The sequence below is a fragment of the Lemur catta genome, unplaced genomic scaffold (genome assembly GCF_020740605.2).
Source record: "Lemur catta isolate mLemCat1 unplaced genomic scaffold, mLemCat1.pri scaffold_55_ctg1, whole genome shotgun sequence".
NCBI lineage: Eukaryota > Metazoa > Chordata > Mammalia > Primates > Lemuridae > Lemur > Lemur catta.
In genome coordinates, this window is record NW_025423860.1 from 29,786 (window position 1) to 45,871 (window position 16,086).

Here is a 16,086-nt window from a genome sequence, read left to right on the forward strand (position 1 = left end):
TGACCCTAACCTTACCCCAAACCCTAAACCCTAAACCTAATCCAACCCCTAACCCTAACCCTAACCCTAAATCTAATTCTCACACTTCTACCATTCTCAGAGTTAGACAAGCCTGCAATCCAGCCATGCCATGCATGACATGAGGAACTGCCTGAGTGCTGCATGACAGTCAGGGCCTTAGGCCCAGTGTACGATGGAGTGGTGTTGCAGTGTCCCTGCCCGCCCCACTCTCACCATAGATATATAGGTCCTGTACCCTTAAATTAACTGCTAAATCTAAGCCCTAACACTAACACTAACACCTAACACTAAACCTAACCCCTGACCCTAACCCCCAACCCTAACTCTTAACACTAACATTAACCATAGCCTCTAACCCTAATCCTAACCCCTAAACCTCTTCCTAATCCCTAGTCCTAACCATAATTCATACCCCTTACCCTTATCGTAAATGTAATTTTAACATTTCTTCCATTCGCAGAGATAACCAAGCCTCCAACCAACCCAAGCCATGCGTGAGATGAGGCTCCACCCCGGTATCCCAAATTAGAGTCAGGGACCCATTCCCTGGGTACAATGGAGTCCCAGTGATGCTCTCTGTTCCCGACCCAGCATAGAGTAGATAGGGCACATGTGTTAACCCTAATCCCTAACCCTAACCGCTGCTGCAAACCCTAACCATAACACCTAAATCTAACCCTATTGCTAACCCTAACACTAGCACTAACACTAAACCAAACCTCTAATCCTTAACTCTAACCCTAACGTATAACCATAACCGTAGTACCTAAACCATAACACTAACTGTAAAGCACCAACCCTAACCCTAACACTAATGACAACCCTAAGCCTAACCATACCACTTATAGCATCTCTAGCCATAACCTTAACCAAAAACCACCCTAACCTTAACACTAACCCCAAACACTAAGCCCTAACACTAACGTTAATCTCTAACCCAATCCATAATCCTAATCCTAAATGTAATCTCAGATTTCTTCCATTCTCAGAGTTAAGCAAGACTACAATCCTCATATGTCATGCGTGAAAGGAGGCTCTGCCACTGTGTCCTGCATGAAACCCATGGGCCCATACCGAGTGTATGATAGAGTACGTTTCTTGTGAGAATCCCAGAACCCTAACCCACAGCCTTAGTGCTGACAGGGACCCTGTCCTAAGCATAAACACTACTCCTAACCCATAGCACCAACCCCACATGTAACACCTAACCATATTGCTCACCCTAACACATAAGCCTAACCCTAACCCTAACCCTAACCCCTTAACTTAACCTTAATGCATAACCCTTACCTTAATGCAACAACCCCTATCCCATAAAACTAACCCTACCTCTTAACCATAATAGTAACAACTAAAACCTAACCATAACTCTAAACCGCTAACCCTAACCTTAACCCTACCAACAACCCTAAACCTAACATTAGCCCTAACTCCTAACCCAAACGCTTAACATTAACCCTAATCCTAACCCTAACCCATAAACCTTACCCTAACCCTTAACCGTAACCCTAAACCTAACACTTACGTAAACACCTATACCTAACCCTAAACCTAACACTAACGCTTAACCCTAATACTAACACCTAACCCGAACTCTTAACCCTAAATGCTACCCTAACCATAAACTCTAAATCTAACACTTAACACTAACCCTAACATTATACCAAATGCTAAACATAACCTTAAATCTAACCCTAACCCTAAACCTAACCCTATCCCTAACCATAACACTGACCAGAACACTAACACTAACCCTAAGTCCTAACCCTAATCCTAACACTAACCCCTTAAAACTAACCCTACCTATAATCCCTAAGCCTAACCCTAAACCTAACACTACCCATACACTACCCCTAACCCTAACCCTAAACTTAACCTACAATAACCCTAAACCCTAACCCTAACTGTAACCCTAACCCCTAACCCTAATCCTAATTCTAACCCTAACCCTAAACATAAATCTAACCCTAAACCCTAACCCTAACCCGTAATCATAACTCTAACACTAACCCTAGCCTTAATGCTAAACCCTAACCCTAACACTAACCACTAACCCTAACGCTAATGCTAATCTCTAACCCTAACCCCTAACACCAACATAACTGTATCCATAAACCCTAACACAAACACTTAAAACTCTAAACCCTAAACCTAACCATAACAATAACCCAGAACCCTAACCTAGACCTTAACCCTAAAGCCTAAACCTAAACCTAATCCCAGCCCTAATGCTAAGCCTGGCTCTAATCCGAGACCTAGACCTAACCCTAGCTCTACCCATAGCCCTAATCATAGCCCTAGCCCTAGCCCTAACCCTAACCTTAACCCTAGCCCTAGCCCTGGCCCTAGCCCTAGCACTAGCCCTAACACTAGCCCTAAAACTATCCCTAAACATAACTGTAACCCTAACAACCATAAACTCTAACACTAAACCTAACCATAACCCTAACCATAACCCTAACGCTAACAGCCCTAACCCCTAACCATAGCAATAAACCTAACCACAAACACTAACACTAAACCTAACCATAACCGCTAACACTAACCCTAACCCTAACCCTAACATTAACCTTAACCCTAACTTCTAACCCTAAGGCTAACACTAACCACTAACCCTAACCCTAATTCTTACACTAATCCTAAACATAAAGCTAACCTTAACCCCTACTCCAAACCCTAAACCCTAATCCTAATCTGAACCCTAAGGCTAAGCCTAACCCTAAACCCTATCCTCTAACCTTAACCCTAACACTAACACTAACCCCTAAAATTAACCCTAACCCTAACGCTAAGAATAACCCTAACACTACCTCTAACACCTAACCCCTAACAATAAACCTAACGCTCACTCTAACCCTAATCCTAACTCCTAACGATAACCCTAACCCTAACCCATATCCATAACCCTAATTCTAACCCTAAGCCTAAACCTAACCAAAACCCTAACCCTTAACCCTAACCCTAACCCCTATTCCTAACTCTAACCCTAACCCTAACCCTAACCACTAACCCTAACCCTATCTCTAACTTTAGCCCCTAACCCTAAACCGAACCCTAACCCTAACCTTTAACCCTAAAGTTAACCATAAACCTATCCCTAATACTAATCCCTAAACCTAAACATAACCCTATCCCTTACCCCTAAACCTAACACTGAACCACTAAACCTAACAGTAACACCAAACACTAACCCCTAACCTTAACACTTACCCTAACCCTTAAACCCAAACCTCACATCCTAACCCTAACAGTTAACCTTAAGACTAATCGTGAAACCTTACACTAACAGTAACTCTAGCCATAAAACCAAACTGAAACCTTAATTCTAACCTTAAGCCTAAAACTAAATCTAACACTATCCCCTAACGCTAACCGCTAATCCTAACCCTAATGCTAACGCTCACCCTAACCATAAACCCTAACCATAACCCTAAACCCTAACCCTAATCCTAAACCTAACAGCTAACCTTAAATGTAACCCCTGTGCCTACCCCCAATCCTAACACCAAACCCTAACCCTTACCCTTATGCTAACCCCTAACACTAAATCTAACCCTAAGTCCTAACCCTAACTCCAAACCTACCCCTAAGTTCAAACCTAGCTCTAACCCTAGCCCTAGCCCTATCCCTAGACCTAGACTTTACTCTAGACCTAGCACTAGCCCTACGCCTGACACTGACCATAACCCTAAACCTAACCTTAGCCCCAGCCAAAGCTCTAACTGTAAAATTATCCCTAATCCTGACCCTAACCCTAACAGCCCTAACCACTAACCATAACCCCAAACCCTAAATCTATCACTAAAGCTAACCCTAACTGCTAACACTAACCCTAACACTAACCCTAATACTAACCCTAACCCCTAACGCTAATCATAACCCTAACTCTAACCATTAACCCTAACCCTAATTCTAACACTAACCCTAAACCTAAAGCTAACCCTAACCCCTAACTGTAACCCTAATCCTAACCCTAACCCTAAACCTAAACCTAAAACCTAACTGTATCGCCAGCCCTAACACTAATGCATAACCCTAACCGTAACCATAAACCTAAACCCTAACCGTTACCTTATCCACTAACCGTAACCCTAAAGCCTAACCCAAACACTAGTCCTAACCCTAAACCTAACCCCAAACCCTAACCCTAAACCTAACCCGAACCCTAACAACCCTAACCCCTAAACCCTAATCCTAACCCTAACCCGAACACTAACCCCTAACTCTAATCCTAAACCTAACACCTATTCTAACACCCTAACCCTACTTCTAACCCTAACCCTAAACATAAACCTAACCCTTACTCTTAAACTTAACCCTAACCCATAACCTTAAAACAAACACGAACCATAACAATAACTCCGAACTCTAAATCTAACCCCATCCCTTAGCCCTAAACGTGAAACTAAAGCCACAACCCTAACACTAACCACAAACCCTAACCCTTAACTCCTAACCTTAACAATATCCACAACCACGAACCTCAAACTGCTAATCCTAAATGTAAGAGTTAACGCTAAGACTAACCACTAAACGTTACCATAACCCTTAACCCTAAATGCTACCCTAACCATTACCCTAAACCTAACACTTAACATTGACCCTAAGCCTAACTCTAACCCTAACACCTAACCCTAAACCTAACCGTACCCCTAACCATAACAATAACCAGAACACTAACCCTAACCCTAACCCCTAACCCTAACCCTAACCCCTAACCCTAATCCTAACTCTAACCCACAAAAGCAAACCCCAGCCCAATCCCTAAGCCTAACCCTAACCCTGAACATAACACAGCCCTTACACTAACCCTAACCCTAACCCTCACCTAAACCTACCGTAACCCTACACACTAACCCTAACCGTAACACTAACCCCTAACCCTAATGCTAATTCTAACCCTAAACCTAAACATAAACCTAACACTAAACTCTAAACCTAAACCCTAATTCTAACCCTAACACTAACCCTAGCCCTAACGCTAAACCCTAACCCTAACACTAACCATTACCCTAAAGATAATTCTAACCCTAAGCTCTAGCTCTAACCTTAATCCCTAACACTAACATAACACTATCCATAGCCCCTAACCCTAATGCTTAACCTAATCCTAACCCCTAACCCTAAACCTACCCTAACACTGAAAATTAACCTTATGTCTAAGCCTATGCTTAACCCTAACCCTAACCCCAGCCCTAACACTAACCCTAGCTCTAACCCTAGATCTAGACCTAACCCTAGCTCTAGACATAGCCCTAGCCCTAATGATAGCCCTAGGCTTAGCCCTAATCCTAACCCTAACTCTAAACCTAAACCTAACCCTAATCCTAACGCTAAACCTAACCCTAGTACCAGACCTAGCCCTAGCCCTAGCCCTAGACATAAACCTAGTCCTAACACTAACCCTAACTCTATACCTAAACCTAACTATAACCGTAACAACACTAATCCCTAATACTAAATCTAACACTAACCCTAACCATAACCATAACCCTAACTGCCCTAACCCCTAACACTAACAATAAACCTAACCTCAAACCCTAAACCTAACCCTAACCACTAACCCTACCTCTAAACCTAACCCTAAACCTAACCCTAACAACTAACCCTACCTCTAAAGCTAACCCTACACCTAACCCTAACTTCTAACCCTAATCCTAACACTAACCCCTAACCCTAACCCTATTTCTAACCCTAATACTAAACATAAAGCTAACCTTAACCTCTAAACCAAACCCTAAACCCTAATCCTAATCCTAACCCTAACACGAAACCTAACCCTAACCCTAACTTGAATCCTTAACCTTAACCCTAACCTTAACCATTAACCCTAACCCTAAACCCTAAGCTCTAACCCTAACCCTAACACTGACACTAATCCATAAACCTAACCCTAACCCTAACGCTAAGAATAACCCTAACACTAACTCTAACCCCTAACCCCTAACCGTAACCCTAACGCTAACGCTAACCCTAACCCTAACCCCTAACCATTACCCTAACCATAACCCCTATCCATAACCCTAATTCTAATACTAAGCCTAAACCTAAACCAAACCCTAACCCTTAACCCTAACCCTAAAACCTTTTCCTAACACTAACCCTAACCCTAACCATTAACCCTAACCCTAACAATAACTTTAGCCCCTAACCCTGACCCAAACCCTAACCCTAACCCTTAACCCTTATTTTAACCATAAACCTAACCCTAACCCCTAACCTAACACTAACCCCTAAACCTAAACCTAACCATATACCTTACCCTAAACTAACCCCAAAACCCTAAACCTAACTGTAACACCAAACCCTAAACCCTAACCTTAACACAAACCCTACCCCCTAAACCAAACCTCACATCCTAACCCTAACAGTTATCCCTAAAATTAACGATTAAACCTTACCCTAATTGAAACCCTAGCCCTAACAACTAACCCTAAATTTAATTCTAACCCTCAGCCTAAACCTAAACGTAACACTATCCCCTACCCTTAACCCTAACCGCTAATCCTAACTTTAACACCAATGCTCACCCTAACCATAAACCCTACCCCTAACACTAACCACTATCCCTGACCCTAACCCTAACCCGACACTCACCCTTACCCTAACCATAACCTAATCCTAACTCCTAACACTAATTCTAAACCTAGCCCTAAGTTCAACCCTAGCTCTAACCCTAGCCCTAGGCCTAGACCTAGACAAAGACCTAACCCTAGCCCTAGCCCTAGCCCTTGCCTAGACACTAACACTAACTCTAAAACTAACCCTAGCACTAGGCCTGGCTCTAGCCCTAGCCCTAGGCCTAAACCTAACCCTAGACCTAGCCCTAACCCTAACATTATCCCTAACCCTGACCCTAAGCCAAAAACCATTAACCCCTAACCATAAACCCAAACCCTAACTCTATCACTAAACCTAACCCTAACTGCTAACCCTAACACTAATGCTAACCATAACCCTAACCCTAACCCCTGACCCTAACCATAATCCTAACTCTAACTGCTAACCCTAACCCTAATTCTAACACTAACGCAAAACCTAAACCTAACCTTAACCCCTAACCCCTAACCCTAACACTAACACTAACCCCTAAACCTAACCCTGACTCTAACGCTAAGGGTAATCCTAACACTAACTCTAAGCCCTATCCCCTAACTGTAACCCCAACGATAGCTCTAACCATAACCCTAACCCCTAACCATAACCCTAAACCTAACCTCTATCTGTAACCCTAATTCTAACCCTAAGCCTAAACCTAAACCAAACCCTAACCCTTAACTGTAACCCTAAAACCTATACCTAACCCTAACCCTAACACTAACCACTAACCCTAGACCTACACTAAATTTAGCCCCTAAACCTAACCTGAACCCTAACTCTAACCCTTAACCCTAATCTTAAACATAAACCTAACCATAACCCCTAACCCTAACACTAACCCCTAAACCTAAACCTAAGCCTATCCCTTATCCCTAAATCTAACACTAAACCATCCCCAGCCCAAAACCCAAACTGCTAACCCTAAACCAAACACTTAACCCCAAGACTAACCGTTGAACCCTACTCTAACTCTTTACACTAAACGCTACCCTAACCATTAACCCTAAACCTAACACTTAACACTAACCCTAACCCTAACTCTAATCCAAAAACTAACCCTAACACCTAACCTTAATCCTAAACTTAACCCTATCGCTAACCATAACACTAACCAGAACACTAACACTAACCCTAACCCCGAACCTAACCTTAACCCTAAACCCCTAAAAGTAACCCTACCCCTAATCTCTAAGCCTAACCCTCATGCTAAACCTAACACAACCCTTACACTAACCCTAACCCTAACCCTAACCCTAAATTAAACCTACCATAACACTAGCCTTAACACTAACCCCTAACCATAATCCTAATTCTAACCTAACCCTAAACATAAACCTAACCCTAAACCGTAACCCTAAACCGTAATATTAACCTTAACACTAACCCTAGCCTTAGTGCTAAACCCTAACCCTGACCCTAACAATAACACCTAACGCTAACTGTAACACTAATCCTAACCTCTAACCCTAACCCTAATCCCTAACACTAACATAACCCTATCCATAACCCCTAACCCTAACGCTTAACATAAACCTAACTGCTGAAACTAAACCAAATCCTAACCCCGAACGCTAACCTTATCCCTAACCCTAACGCCTAACCTAACCCTAAATCCGGCCATAAACCTAACCCTAGCTCTAACCCTAGACCTAGACCTAACCCTAGCCCAAACCATAGCCCTAGCCTTAGCCCTAATCATAGCCCTAGCTCAAGCCCTAACACTAAACCTAACCCTAAACCTCACTATAGCCCAAGCCCTAGGCCAAGTCCTAGCCCTACCCATAACCCTAGCACTAAAACTAAGCTTAACACTATCCTTAAACCTAACCATAAATCTAACAACCTTAATACCTAACACTAAACCAAACCATAACCCTAACCATACCCCTAACACTAACAGCCTTAACAACTAACCCTAATAATAAACCTAACCCCAAACCCTAATCCTAACCGCAAACCCTAACCCTAATGCTATCCCTAACCCTAACCCTAACTTCTAACCCTAACCCTAACACTAATCTCTAACGCTAACCCTAATTCTAACCCTAAACCTAAACATAAAGATAACCTTAACCTCTAAACCAAACCCTAAACCCGAATCTTAATCCTAACCTTAACACTAAACCTAATCTAAAACCCTAACCCTAATCCCTAAACTTAATGCTAACCATAACCCCTAACCATAACCCTAATCCATAACCTCTAACCCTAAAGATAACTCTAACACTAACACTAACCCCTAAACCTATCCCTAACCTTAACGCTAAGAATAACCCTAACACTAACTCTAACCCCTAACTCTTAACTGTAACCCTAACACTAACTCTAACCCTAATCCTAACCCCTAACCATAACCCAACCCTAACCCCTATCCATAACCCTAATTCTAACCCTAAGCCTAAACCTAAACCAAACCCTAACCCTTAACCCTAACTGTAAAACCTATTCCTAACCCTAACCCTAACCCTAACCATTAACCCTAACCCTAACACTAAATTTATCCCCTAATCCTAACCTGAACCCTAACCCTAACCCTTAAACCTAATCTTAACCATAAACCTAACCCTAACCACTAACCCTAACAATAACCCCTAAACCTAAACCTAACCATATACCTTATCCTAAAACTAACACTAAACCCCTAACCCTAATAGTAACACCAAAACCTAAGCTGTAACCTTAACAGTAACCCTACCCCTAAACCCAAAACTCACACGCTAAACCTAACAGTTAACCCTAACACTAACCATTAAACCTTACCCTAACCATAACACTAGCCCTAACACCTAACCCTAACCTTAATTCTAAACTTCAGCCTAAACTTAAACCTAACACTATACCCTAATCCTAACCCTAACCTCTAATACTAACCCTAACCCTAATGTTCACACTAACCAAAAACCCGAACCGTAATCCCTAAACCTAACCTTAATCCTAACTCTAACACCTTACCCTAAACCTAACCCCTATTCCTAACCCTAACCCTAACCCCAAACCCTAACAGTTACCCTAACCCTAACCACTAACCCTAAAACTATCCCTAACTCCTAACCCTAACCATAAACCAAGCCCAAAGTTCACACCTAGCTCTAACCCTAGCCCCAGCCCTAGACCTAGACCTAACCCTAGACCTAGCCCTGCCCTAGCCATAGCCCTAGCCCGGACACTAACACTAATGCTAAATTTAACCCTAGCCCTAGCCCTAGCCCTAGCCCTATCCCTACCCATAACCTTAGCCCAAAGCAGAGCCTAACACTATCCCTAACACTGACCCTAAGCCTAGGAGCCCTAACCTCTAACCATAGCCCCAAACCCTAACTCTATCAGTAAAACTAACAGTAACCTCTAATACTAACACAAACGCTAATACTAACCCTAATCCCTAACCCTAACCATAACCCTAACTCTAACCGCTAACCCTAAACCGAACCCTAATTCTAACACTAACCCTAAACCTCAACCTAACACTAACCCTAACACCTAATCCTAAACCTAACCCTAACGTCAACACTAAACGTAAAACGTAACCTATTGCTAACCCTAACCCTAATGCCTAACTATAACCCTAACCATAACCCTAAACCCTAACCCTACCCCTAACCCCTAACAGTAACCCTAATGCCTAACCCAAACCCTAACCCTAAACCTAACCCAAACCCTAACCATAACCTAACCCATACCCTAACAACCCTAACCCCTAGTCATTAATCCTAACCCTAACACGAACACTAACCCTAAACCTAACACCTATCCCTAACCCTTCTTCTAACCCTATTCCTAAACATAAACCTAACCCTTACCCTTAACCTTAACTGTAACCCATAACCCTAAACCTAACCCATAACCCTAACCCAAAACCTAATCCCAACATTAACCCCTAACCCTAAATTTAACCCTATGCCTTACCCCTAAATGTAAAACTAAACCCCCAACCCTAACACTAACCACAAACCCTAACCCTTAACAGATCACATTAACACTATCCACAACCCTGAACCCCAAACCATTAATCCTAAAACTAACAGATAATGATAAGACTAACTGCTAAACCTTACCCTAACCCTTAACCCTAAACGGTACCCTAATCACTAACCCTAAACCTAACATTTAACACTAATCGTAAGCATAACCATAACTCTAAACCAAACCCTAACACCTAAACCTAACCCTAAACCTAACCCTATCCCTTACCATAATCCTAACCAGAACACTAAACCTATCCCTAATCCCTAACCCTAACCCTAACCCTAACCCCCTAAAACTAACCATACCATTAATCCCTAACCCTAATCCTAACACAACCCTTACACTAACCCTAAGGCTAACGCTAACCTAAACACACCATAACACAATACCCTAACCCTAACCCTAACCCCTAACCCTAATCCTAATTCTAAACCTAACCCTAAATATAAACCTAACCCTAAACCCTAACGCTAAACCCTAAGCCTAACCCCAACACTAACCTTAGCCCTAACACTAAACCCTAACCCTAAACCTAACACTAACGATAACCCTAACCATAAAACTAACCCTAATCTCTAACCCTAACCCCTAATGCCTAACACTAACATAACCCTAATCATAAGCCCTAACCATAATGCTTAACCCAATCCTAACCCCTAACCCTAACCCTAACCCTAAACCTAACCCTGAATCCTAACCTTATTCCTAACCATAACACCTAACCGTAAAGCTAACCCCAGCCCTAACCCTAACCCAGCTCTAACTCTAGTCCAGGACCTAACCCTAGTCCTAGCCATAGTCCTAGCCCTAGCCCTAATCATAGCCCGAGCCCTAGCCCTACCCCTAACCCTACCCCTAACCGTAAACCTAACCTTGCCCGAGCCCTAGCCCTAGACCTAGCCATAACCCTAGCCCTAACACTAACCCTAACAGTATCCATAAACCTAACCATAACCCTAAATACCCTAAACCCTAACACTAAACCTAAACCTAACCCTAACCCTAACCCTAACCCTAACAGTCCTAAACCCTAACCCTAACCCTAACTGCTAACCATAACCTTAATGCTAACCCTAATGCTAACCCTAACCCTAACCTTAACCCTAATTTCTAACACTAACCCTAACACTAACACCTAACCCTAACCATAATTCTAACCCGAACCCTAAACATAAAGCTAACCTTAACCTCTAAACCAAACCCTAATCCCTAATCCTAAACCTAACCCTAACACTAAACCTAACCCTAATCCCTAAACTTAACACTAACCCTAACCCCTAACCACTAACCCTAACCGTAACCCTGACACTAACACTAAACCCTAATCCTAACCCTAACTCTAAAGCTAAGAATAACTCTTACACTAACACTAACACCTAACCCCTATCCGTAACTCTAATGCTAACTCTAACTCTAACCCTATCGCCTAACCATAACCATAACCCTAAACCCTGTCCCTAACCCTAATACTAACTCTAAGCCTAAACCTAAACCATACCCTAACTCTAACCCTAAAATCTATTACTAACCCTAACCCAAACCCTAACCCTAACCACTAATCCTAAACCTAACACTAACTTTAGCCCCAAACCTAACCCAAACCCTAAACATAATCCTTAATCCTAATCTTAACCTTAAACCTAACCCTAAACACTAACCCTAACCCTAACCCCTAAACCTAAACCTAACCATATACCTTAACCTAAAACTAACACTAAACCCCTAACCCTAACAGTAACACCAAACCTTAACCCCTAACCTTAACACTAACCCTAGCTTCTAAACCCAAACCTCACATTCTAACCCTAACATTTAACCCTAAGACTAACTGTTAATCCTTAACCTAACTGTAACGCTAGCCCTAACACCTAACGGTAACCTTAATTCTAACCTTCAGCTTAAATCTAAACCTAACACTTTACCCTAACCCTAACTCTAACACCTAATCCTAACCCTAACCTTAACGCCACCCTAACCATAAACCTTAACCCTAATCCTAACCCCTCACTGTAACCTTAATGCAAACTCTAAACCTAACTCTAACCCCTAACCATAACCCTAACCCTAACCACTATCCCTAACGGTAATCCTAACCCTAAGCCTAAACCTAAACCAAACCCTAACCTGAAACACTAACCCTAACACTAACTCTAGCCCCTAACCCTACCCCGAACCCTAACCCTAACCCTTAACCCTAATCTTAACCATAAATGTAACCCTAACCCATAATCCTAACACTAACCCCTAACTCTAACCCTAACCCTATCCCTTACCCCAAAACCTAATACTAAACACCTAATTCTAACAGTAACACCGAACCTTTACCTCTAACCTTAACACTAACCCTATACCCTAAAACCAAACCTCATTTCTTAACCGTAACTGTTAACCATAAGACTAACCATTAAACCTTACCCTTACCATAACTCTAGCCCTAACACCTAAGCCTAAACTTAATTCTAACCTTCAGCCTAAACTTAAACCTAACCCTATTCTTTAACTCTAACCTTAACCCCTAATCCTAACCTTAACCCTGATGCTCACTTAACCAAAAACCTTAACACTAACCCTAACCCTAACTCTAACCCCTAACCCTAAACCTATCCCCTAACCCTAAACCTAAACCTAACCCCAAAGCCTAACACTTACCCTAAACCTAACACCTAACCCTAACCTTAATATTAACCCTAACTCTTAACCCTAACCCTAAACCTAGCCCTAAGTCTAACCCTAGCTCTATCACTAGCCCTAGCCCTAGACCTAGACCTAACCCTAGCCCTAGCCTTGGCCCGCATACTAACCCTGACCCTCAAATTAACTCTAGCACTAGCCCTAGCCTTAGCCCTAGCCTGAACCCTAGCCCTGGCCCTAACGCTAACACTAACCTAACCTGGACACTAACCCTAAAGCCCTACCCTCTAAACATAACCCTAAACCCTAACTTTATCAATAAAACTAACCCTAAACACTAACCCTAACCCTAATGCTAACCCGAACCCTAACCCTAACCCCTAACCGTAACCATAACCCTAACTCTAACCTCTAACCCTAACACTAATTCTAACACTAACCCTAAACATAAACATAACCCTAACCCTTAACCATAACCCCTAATCCTAACCCTAATGCTAACCCTAAACCTAAAACCTAACCCTATCACTAACCCTAACACTAACGCCTAATGCTAACACTAACCATAACCCAAAACCCTAACCCTAACCGGAACCCCTTACTGTAACCCTAACGCCTAACCCAAAACATAACCCTAACTCTAACCACTAACCCTAACCCCAAACCCTAACCATAAACCTAACACAACCTGTAATAACTTTAATGCCTAACCCCTAATCCTAACCATAACACCAACACTAACCCCTAACCCTAACTCTAAACATAACACCTATCCTTAACCCTACTTCTAACCCTAACCCTAAACATAAACCTAACACTTCCCCTTAACCTTAACCCTAACCCATAACCCTAACCTAAACCCTAATCCTAACATTAACACCTAGCACTAAATATAACCCTATCTCTTAGCCTTAAACCTAAAACAAAAGCCCCAACCCTAACACTAAGCACAATCTCTAACCCTTTACCCCTAACCTTAACACTATTCCCAACCCTGGACTCCAAACTGCTAACCCTAACCCTATCCCTAACCTTAAACCTAACCCTAAACCTAACAAAACACTTACACTAACCCTACCCCTAACATAATACACCATAACCCTAAACCATAACCCTAATGCAAACACTAAACCTAACCCCTATCCCTAATCTTAATTATAACCTTAACCCTAAACATGAACCTAACCCTAAATACCAAAGCTAACCGCTCATCCTACACCTAACACTAACCCTAGCCCTAAAATCTAAACCTAACCCTACACCCTAACACTAAACTAACCCTATCCATAACCCCAAACCCTAACCATTAACCTAACCCTAACCGCTAACCCCAACACTAACCCCTAACCCTAGCCCTAACCCTAATGCTTAACCCTAACCTAACCCCAGGCCTAACCCTAACCCTAGCTCTAACCCTAGACCAAGACCTAACCCTAGCCCTAGCCATAGCCCTAGCCCTAGCCCTAATCATAAACCTAGCCCTAGGCCTACCCTTAACACTCACCCTAATTGTATACCTAACCCTAGCCCTAGCCCTGGCCCTAGCCCTAACCTTAGCCCTAACCCTAACCCTAACACTATCCCTAACCCCAACCATACCCTATCAACCATAACCGCTAACACTAAACCTAACCATAACCCTAACAATAACCCTAACCCTAACAGCTCTAACCCCTAACCCTAACCGTAAACCTAACCCCAAACACTAACCCTAACCCTAACCCTAACTGCTAACACTAACCCTAATGCTAACCCTAACACTAACCCTAAACCCTACCTGTAACCCTAACACTAACCCCTAACCCTAACCCTAATTCTAACCCCAACCCTAAAAGTAAACCTAACCCTAACCCCTAATACAAACCCTAGCCCCAAATAATAATCCAAACCCTAACGCTAAACCTAACCGTAAACCTAAACCTTAACCCTAATCTCTAACCCTAACCCATAGCTCTAACCCTAACCCTATCCCCTAACCCGTAACCCTAAGCCTAAAACTAACACTAAATCCTAAAGCAAACCCTCACCCTCACGCTAAGAATAACCAAAACACTAACTCTAACCCCTAACCCCTAAGCATAACCCTAATGCTATCCACTATCCCTAACCCTAATTCTAACCCTAAGCCTAAACCTAAAAAAAGCCCTAACCCTTAAGCCTAACCCTAAGCATGATTCCTAACCCTAACACTAACACTAGCCACTAACCCTAACCAGAACCCTAACCCTAGCCCTTAAATATAATCGTGAGCATAAAAATAACCATAACCCATAACCTTAACACTAACCCATAACCCTGAACTTAACCTTCTCCCTTACTCCTAAAACTAACAATAAACCCCTAACCCTAAGAGTAACACCAAACCCTAACCCCTAACCTTAAGACTAACCTGAACCCCTAAACTCAAAACTCACATCCTAACCCTAACAGTTAACCCTGACTAACCTTTAAACCTTACTCTAACCGTAAGCCTGGCCCTAGCACCTATAACCTTAATTCTAACCTTCTGCCTAAACTAAAACCTAACTGTATTCCCTAAACTTAACCTTAACCCCTAATCCTAACCCTAGCTCTCACCCAAACAATAAACCCTAACCATAACCCTAACCCCTAACCCTAACCCTAAACCTAACCCTTAACCCTAAACCTAACCCCTAACCCTAATCCCAAATCCTAACCCTTACCCTAAGCCTAACCCCTAACCCTAACCCTAACCGTAACCCTAACCCCTAAACCTAACCCTAACCCTAACCATAACCCTAATGCCTAACCCAAACCATTACCCTAAACCTACCCCCTAACCCTAACACTAACCGTAAACCTAATCCCAAACACTAACCCTAACCCTAAACCTAACACCTACTCCTA